At 44.5% G+C, this 8564-nt stretch overlaps 1 pseudogene; it reads left to right on the forward strand.

The window, feature by feature from the left end:
- LOC119316124 overlaps nt 1–8425 on the forward strand; it is a 56726-nt pseudogene extending 48301 nt beyond the window's left edge.
- Nucleotides 8426–8564: the final 139 nt, after the last annotated feature.

Here is an 8564-nt window from a genome sequence, read left to right on the forward strand (position 1 = left end):
GACGGGGACGGGGACGGGCCCGGGGCGGCGACGGAGACGAGGGCGGCGACGGCGACGGGGGCGGCGACGGGGACAGGGGCGGCGACGGGGATGAGGGCGGCGACGAGGATGGGGGCGGCGACGGCAACAGCGCGCGAAGGGGGCGGCGTAGGACGGGGGCGGCGTCGATCGATCGAGAAGAAACAGAGGGGGAGAATGAAATTTTTCGAAGTGTTCTATATATAGAAGGCACCTTTAGTATCGGTTGGAGCCACCAACCGGTACTAAAGGGCTATTTTGGCTAGCCCAAGCGGCGGGAAGCGACCCCCTTTAGTACCGGGTGGTGGCTCCAACCAGTACTAAAGGCCCCCCCTTTAGTACCGGTTGGTGCCACGAACCGGTACTAAAGGGGGGTGCGCTGCCAGACGAGGGGCGCAAAGTTTAGTCCCACCTCGCCTAGCGAAGGGCAGCCGCACTGGTTTATAAACCCAGCCGCGGCTGCTCCTTCGAGCTCCTCTGAAATGCAGGCTTTCTGGGCCTATCTCTGCTACTCTGCCCTGTGGGGCCTATTGGGCTTGCGGGCCTGCATCCTGGCCCAACAACAGGTTGGGTTTCTAGTCGTATGCAAGCCGCTGTGGCCCGGTAGGTGAGCTTTTTTCATTTAGTTTTTTCTTTTCTGCTTTATTTATTTTGTTTTATTTATTTTTAGTTGTTTTTGCTGTATTTAGAGTTTCTTTGTGAATATTTTTGATAGTTTTTAGAAACTTTCAGTTAGTGCCGGTAGTTTTTAAATCTGAATAGTTTAAATTTTGAATTATTTGAAATTTGTGTGAATAACTTAACTTTAAAAATACATTTTCCAGTGATTCTTTTTTCTTATGTTTAATATTAGTGTGTTTTATCATTATATTCAATTTGGTAATGCTTAAGTTATTTAAAAAATGAAATGCCTTTGTAACGGATGAGTTTTCGTCCGAAACCCTGATACTTCGAAATAGATTGTCCATTTTGTACACGAAGTGCATCCAGTTTTTGTGGTAACCCTCTCTATTTTTTTGCACATGCTATGTGGGTGAAATTATGATACCATGCCAACTTTCATCCTTTTCTGAGTTCATTTGAAATGATTTTCAATTTCAGGGTCATTTAGCTGAAAAAATCAGTAAATGCATGAAAGAATTTGCTTGCACATAAAATTTCTTCGCGTTTCAAATGCCAAAACACATAACTAGCTACCCTAACTATTACAGAGATTCCCTCCTGGGTGTGAAACACAGAAGAAAGTGATGATAGTTAAGCCGATCACATCCCAGATCTTTGGGTGTGAAACTTTTTCTTCGCGTGTGTCCCTTTGCGTCGTAGCCATGGAAAATCTTCATCATTTAACGGGATGCTCGGGTCAATATTCACTGTGAATGGAGCAATTTCATCAAACTTTTCATAATCTTCTGACTTGTCTGTCTTGTCATCCACTCCCACGATGTTTCTCTTCCCAGAAAGAACTATGTGCCGCTTTGGCTCATCGTACGATGCATTCGCTTCCTTATCTTTTTTTTTCTTGGCTTGGTAGACATGTCCTTCATATAGAAAACCTGTGCCACATCATTGGCTAGGACGAATGGTTCGTCTGCATACGCAAGATTGTTGAGATCCACTGTTGTCATTCTGTACTGCGGGTCTTCCGTTACCCCGCCTCGTGTCATATTGACCCATTTGCACCGAAACAAAGGGACCTTCAAACCACGTCGATAGTCAAGTTCCCATATGTCCTGTATATAACCATAATATGTTTCCTTTCCCGTCTTGGTTTCTGCATCAAAGCGGACACCACTGTTTTGGATGGTGCTCTTCTTATCTTGGGCGATCGTGTAAAATGTATTACCATTTATCTCGTACCCTTTAAAAGTCATTATATTCGAAGATGGTAACTGGGACAGCAAGTACAGGTCATCTTCAATAGAGGTGTCATGCATGGTACGTGCTTGCAACCAGCTGGCGAAACTCCTGGTTTGTTCACGTGTAATCCAGTCATCAGACCGCTCCGGGTGTTTGGAGCGTAGCAAATTCTTGTGTTCATCCATATACAGAGCCACCAAGGCGGAATTCTGTAGAACTGTGTAATGTGCTTCAGTGAGAGAATGTCCGTCCATACATATTATTTGTTCCCCTCCTAGCGTGCCTTTTCCATCCAGTCTGCCCTTATGCCGCGATTCAGGAACACCAATCGGCTTAAGGTCAGGAATAAAGTCAATACAAAACTCAATGACCTCCTCATTTTGACGGCCCTTGGAGATGCTTCCTTCTGGCCTAGCACGGTTATGAACATATTTTTTTAAGACTCCCATGAACCTCTCAAAGGGGAACATATTGTGTAGAAATACAGGACCCAAAACGTTAATCTCTTCGCATAGGTGAACTGGGACGTGCGTCATGATGTTGAAGAAGGATGGTGGGAACACCAACTCGAAACTGACAAGACATTGCACCAAATCATTCTGTAACCTTGGTATGATTTCTGGATCGATTACCTTCTGAGAGATTGCATTGAGAAATGCACATAGCTTCACAATGGCTAATCGAACGTTTTCCGGTAGAAGCCCCCTCAATGCAACCGGAAGCAGTTGCGTCATAATCACGTGGCAGTCATGAGACTTTAGGTTCTGGAACTTTTTCTTTGCCATGTTTATTATTCCCTTTATATTCGATGAGAAGCCAGATGGTACCTTAATACTGAGCAGGCATTCAAAGAAGATTTCCTTCTCTTCTTTGGTAAGAGCGTAGCTTGCATGACCCTGATGTATGCCGTCTTTTCCGTGCATACGTTGTTGGTCCTCCCGTGCCTCAGGTGTATCTTTTGTCTTCCCATACACGCCCAAGAAGCCAAGCAGGGTCACACAAAGATTCTTCGTCACGTGCATCACGTCGATTGCGGAGCGGACCTCGAGGTCTTTCCAATAGTGCAGGTCCCAAAATATAGATTTCTTCTTCCACATGGGTGCGTGTCCGTCAGCGTCATTCGGAATAGGTTGTCCACCAGGACCCTTTCCAAAGACCACCTTCAAATCCTTGACCATATCATGTACATCAGCACCAGTACGGTGGTGAGGCTTCGTTCGGTGATCCGCCTCACCTTTGAAATGCTTGCCTTTCTTTCTTACGGGATGCCTGCTCAGAAGAAATCGATGATGTCCCAGGTACACATTCTTATTAGCCAAATATATACTGTCGGTATCGTCCAAACAGTGCGTGCATGCGCGGTATCCCTTGTTTGTCTGTCCTGAAAGGTTACTGAGAGCAGGCCAATCATTGATGGTCACGAACAGCAACGCCTTTAGGTCAAATTCTTCCCCCATGTGCTCATCCCACGCACGTACACCTGTTCCATTCCACAGTTGTAAGAGTTCTTCAACTAATGGCCTTAGGTACACATCAATGTCGTGCCGGGTTGCTTAGGGCCTTGGATGAGCACTGGCATCATAATGAACTTCCGCTTCATGCACAACCAAGGAGGAAGGTTATACAAACATAGAGTCACAGGCCAGGTGCTATGGTTGCTGCTCTGCTCCCCAAAAGGATTAATGCCATCTGCGCTTAGACCAAACCATACGCTCCTTGCGTCATCTGCAAACTCCTTCCCGTACTTTCTTTCGATTTTTCTTCACTGCGACCCGTCAGCGGGTACTCTCAACTTTCCGTCTTTCTTACGGTCTTCTCTGTGCCATCGCATCGCCTTGGCATGCTCTTTGTTTTGGAACAAATGTTTCAACCGTGGTATTATAGGGGCATACCACATCACCTTGGCAGGAATCTTCTTCCTGGGGCGCCGGCCCTCGACATCACCAGGGTCATCGCGGCTGATCTTATAGCGCAATGCACCACATACCGGGCAAGAATTCAAATCCTCGTACTCACCGCGGTAGAGGATGCAATCATTAGGGCATGCATGTATCTTCTGCACCTCTAACCCTAGAGGGCAGACAGGCTTCTTTGCTTCGTACGTACTCTCGGGCAATTCGTTGTCCTTTGGAAGCATATCCTTTATCATTACCAGCAACTTTCCAAATCCCTTGTCAGATACACCATTCTCTGCCTTCCATTGCAGCAATTCCAGTGTGGTGCCCATCTTTTTCTTGTCACCTACGCAATTCGGGTACAACAATTTTTTGTGATCCTCTAACATGCGCTGCAACTTCTTCTCCAAATCGCTTGCGCAGTTTCTCTTTGCATCGGCAATGGCCCGACCTAGATCATCAACGGGCTCATCTGATACCTCTTCTTCAGCTTCTTCCCGCATTGCCGGCTCAGCTTCTTCCCGCATTACCGGCTCAGCTTCTTCCCCCATTGTTGTATCATCATATTCAGGGAACCCATGGCCAGGATAGCTGTCGTCGTCCTCTTCTTCTTCACTGTCTTCCATCATAACCCCTCTTTCTTCGTGCTTGGTCCAAACATTATAATGGGGCATGAAACCGGACTTAAACAGGTGGACGTGAATGGTTCTTGACGTAGAGTAATTGTTACCATTCTTACAGCGAGCACATGGACAAGGCATAAAACCATCCGCCCGCTTGTTTGCCTCAGCCGCAAGCAGAAAAGTATGCACGCCCTCAACGAACTGGGGAGAGAATCGGTCATAATACATCCATTGCCGGCTCATCTTCATTACACAACACCGAATAGACCAAATTAATACAAGTTCATACATAAAGTTCATACAACACTTAAATGCAACAAACAAATAACTCTCTAGCTAAAGCATTTAAATGCAACAACAAATACGATCAAGATCGCAACTAAGGTAACAATGTATCCAACAGCATAATGATACCAAGCCTCACTATCGATGGCATATTTTCTAATCTTTCTAATCTTCAAGCGCATTTTCTCCATCTTGATCTTGTGATCATCGACGACATCGGCAACATGCAACTCCAGTTCCATCTTCTCCCCCTCAATTCTTTTCAACTTTTCTTTCAAGTACTCGTTTTCTCTTTCAACTAAATTTAACCTCTCGGCAATAGGGTCGGTTGGAATTTCCGGTTCACATACCTCCTAGAAAAAAATTCTATGTCAACTTGATGGGCATAATTTGTCATAAACACAAAATGCAACTAGTTTTAAAAGAGAATATACATACCACATCTGAATCATAACAAGGACTAGGGCCGACGGGGACGGATATCAAAACCATGGCACTATGTGTATAACAAACAACGTACGGGTAAGATAATTATACGAGTAACTATATATCCAAATCACACAAACATCAATTTTTATATAAAATTTCATGAACAAGAGGCTCACCACAAGGTGGTGCCGGCGACGGGACGGTGCGGGCGATCGACGGTGGCTACGATGGAGATTTAGAAGGCACTAAGTAAACCACACCTACATATGCAAACTAAGTGTTATTTTTGACCTCAAATTGCATATAAATCAAATACTAGCACACACACATATATATATATATATATATCCTCCCAAATTACTAAACTCACAAATTAATCACTATATAAAGCATTGCAAGAGCTAATCTAGCAATGAGAGATGAAAGGACAAAGTTGCTAACCTTTGTGATCATTTGAATGGATGGGGGCCTTCAAATCTTGACAAATTTTGGGCAAAATGTGTGATGAGCTCGAGAGGAAGAGGGGAAGAACGGAGAGGAGAGGGGAAAGGGGAAGAACAGAGCGAGCTCGGGTGGACGAAGGGTTTATGTAGGACGACCTTTAGTACCGGTTCGTGCCAAGAACTGGTACTAAAGGGGCTGGAGGGGCCCCATTCTGACAACATCCTGCCACCACTCTCATTAGTACCGGTTCGTGGCACGAACCGGTGCTAAAGGTTCGCCACGAACCGGTACTAATGAAAGCGGCCCGGCTAGCCGTTGGAACCGGCACTAATGTATACATTAGTGCCTGCTCAAATACAAACCGGCACTAATGTGCTTCACGTTTGACCCTTTTTCTACTAGTGCCCAGACATTGGGGATCACCTACCAAATCTCGTGGTCCTACTCCTTGGTGCTAACCACTTTATAGGAAACCTTCCAGCTTCTCTTGTCAACTTAACCGAGATATCTACACTAGATGCCTCCTCGAACAACTTCACCGGTAAATTGCCTCGAGAGATTGGAATGCTCTGTCCAGCCTACCTCGGTCTCGGAATAAATCAGTTCATGGCAACCACTGTGCATGACTGGGAATTCATAATGTTGTTGACAAATTGCGCACGGCTCCATGGTCTTAACATCGAATTCAACCTGTTACGTGGTGTGCTGCCTAGCTCAGTTGCCAACCTATCGGCACAACTCCCAGTGCTATATGTTGGAGGCAATGGAATTTCTAGAGAGATACCATTTGGCATAGGTAATCTTGTTGGGCTAAATTTACAGGTGCCTTGCCTGACACCATGGGAAGGTTAAATTCACTACAATACCTGGACATGGAACATAACCTACTGAGAGTGTTCATGCCACCCTCCCTTGGAAACTTGACACAACTACTGATTCTGCATACAGATAACAAAGATAACTGCAGCAACCTTTTCAAACAATAAGTTCACAGGGCCATTACCCAGATACATCTTTAACATATCATCCTTGGCAGATGCCCTTCATTTGTCGAACAATTTCTTTCTTGGTCCTCTCCCACCTGAAATAGGCGGCTTGACGAAGCTTGCATGTCTATACTTATCACATAACAACTTGTCAGGGCCCCTACCTGGTGCACTCAGCAATTGCCTAAGCTTGACAGAACTCAGGTTGGACGATAATTCCTTTGATAGTAGCATTCCGTCGTCTATCAACAAAATGCGAGGTCTGATGTTGCTAAATCTTACAAAGAACACACTTTCAGGTGTGATTCCAAAAGATTTAGGGATAATGGGTGGCCTTGAACAGTTATACCTTGCACACAACAACTTGTCTGGTTATATCCCAGAAAGCTTGGAAAACATGGCATCATTGTACCAGTTAGACCTATCGTTCAACCATCTGGATGGCAAAGTTCCATCACGGGGAGTGTTTAGCGATGCATCTGGATTTTCATTTGGTGGGAATTCGAGGCTTTGTGGTGGTATATTAGAGTTACATTTGCCCGCATGCCAGACAAAATCTATGAGACATGGCTTTAGCAAACGCCATTTGACTATCACCCTAGTTACCGCAATTGCTGGCATAATTCTGATTTTGAGTTTGATGCTTGTTTCCTTGACAATGCTAATGAAATCAAAAACTCAGTCTACAACCACAGGAGGATTCCATTTGATGAATGACAGTCATCCCAGAGTTACATATGCTGAATTGGTCCAAGGAACAAGTGGCTTTGCAGTAGATAATTTGCTTGGAAGAGGAAGGTATGGATCGGTGTATAAGGGTTGTTTGCATCTCACAAGTATGATGACCACAGTAGCTGTAAAGGTTTTTGATCTTCAATAGTCTAGCTCTTCCAAAAGTTTTCTAGCTGAGTGTGAGGCACTTGGTAAGATCCGGCACCATAATTTGAGTAGTCTCATAACGTGTTGTTCAAGCTCTAACTTGAACCAAAATGACTTCAAAGACATTGTGTTCGAGTTCATGCCTAATGGGAGCCTAGATAGGTGGTTACACATGGATGTACATGTATCACATCAACTCCAAGGTTTGACATTGCTGCAGAGATTAAATATTGCAGTTGATATTGCTGATGCGCTAGATTATTTGCATAACAACTGTGAACCACCAATAATTCATTGTGACTTGAAGCCAAGCAACATCCTTCTCAATGAGGATTTAGTTGCTCATGTTGGGGATTTCGGCCTTGCAAAGATCCTCTCTGAACCATCAACTGAGCAACTGATCAATTCAAAGAGCTCAGTCGGAATAAGAGGAACAATTGGATATGTCGCTCCAGGTAGCTCAAATTTTCTCTAACATTACATACTGCACGATATTAATTTGCATGCAAAATCACTAATTCTTATCTATGCAATCACTAATTCTTATCTATGTACTTTAGAATATGGCGAAGGTGGGCAAGTTTCTTCATGTGGAGATGTGTATAGCTTCGGAATTGTCATCCTCGAGTTGTTTATAGGAATGGCACCTACTCATGACATGTTCAGAGACGGGTTGACCCTGCAGAGACATGCCGAGAATGCATTTCCAGGGATGCTAATGCAGATTGTTGAACCAGTTCTACTGTCCACTGAAGAAGCCTATGCTAGTAGTTTGCAGGATGGAAGTAACATAATGGAACATGGCAGCAATAATGCCATATTCTCTGTCATGAAGATTGCACTATCATGCAGCAGGCATGCACCGACAGAGAGAATGTGCATGAAAGATGCTGCTACTGTGATTCACAGGATAAGGGATGGCTATGTTAAAATAAGACAAAATGAAGAAGTTGCTACAGCTGCATATAATGCAAGGCATTTTGCTGAAACATCGAGGCCAGCCCCCTAATGTGGCATCACACACTCACGCTTAACTAATTGGTTTTGTAGTAGTTATATTTTGCACTCGGGTGGTTTTGATATGTTAGTTTCTGGCTGACCATGTTCTCTTAGCTTGTTGACATGTCCTTTGCAGCTTGTCTCTCTAC

This window comes from Triticum dicoccoides, chromosome 6A, assembly GCF_002162155.2.
Source record: "Triticum dicoccoides isolate Atlit2015 ecotype Zavitan chromosome 6A, WEW_v2.0, whole genome shotgun sequence".
Lineage (NCBI taxonomy): Eukaryota > Viridiplantae > Streptophyta > Magnoliopsida > Poales > Poaceae > Triticum > Triticum dicoccoides.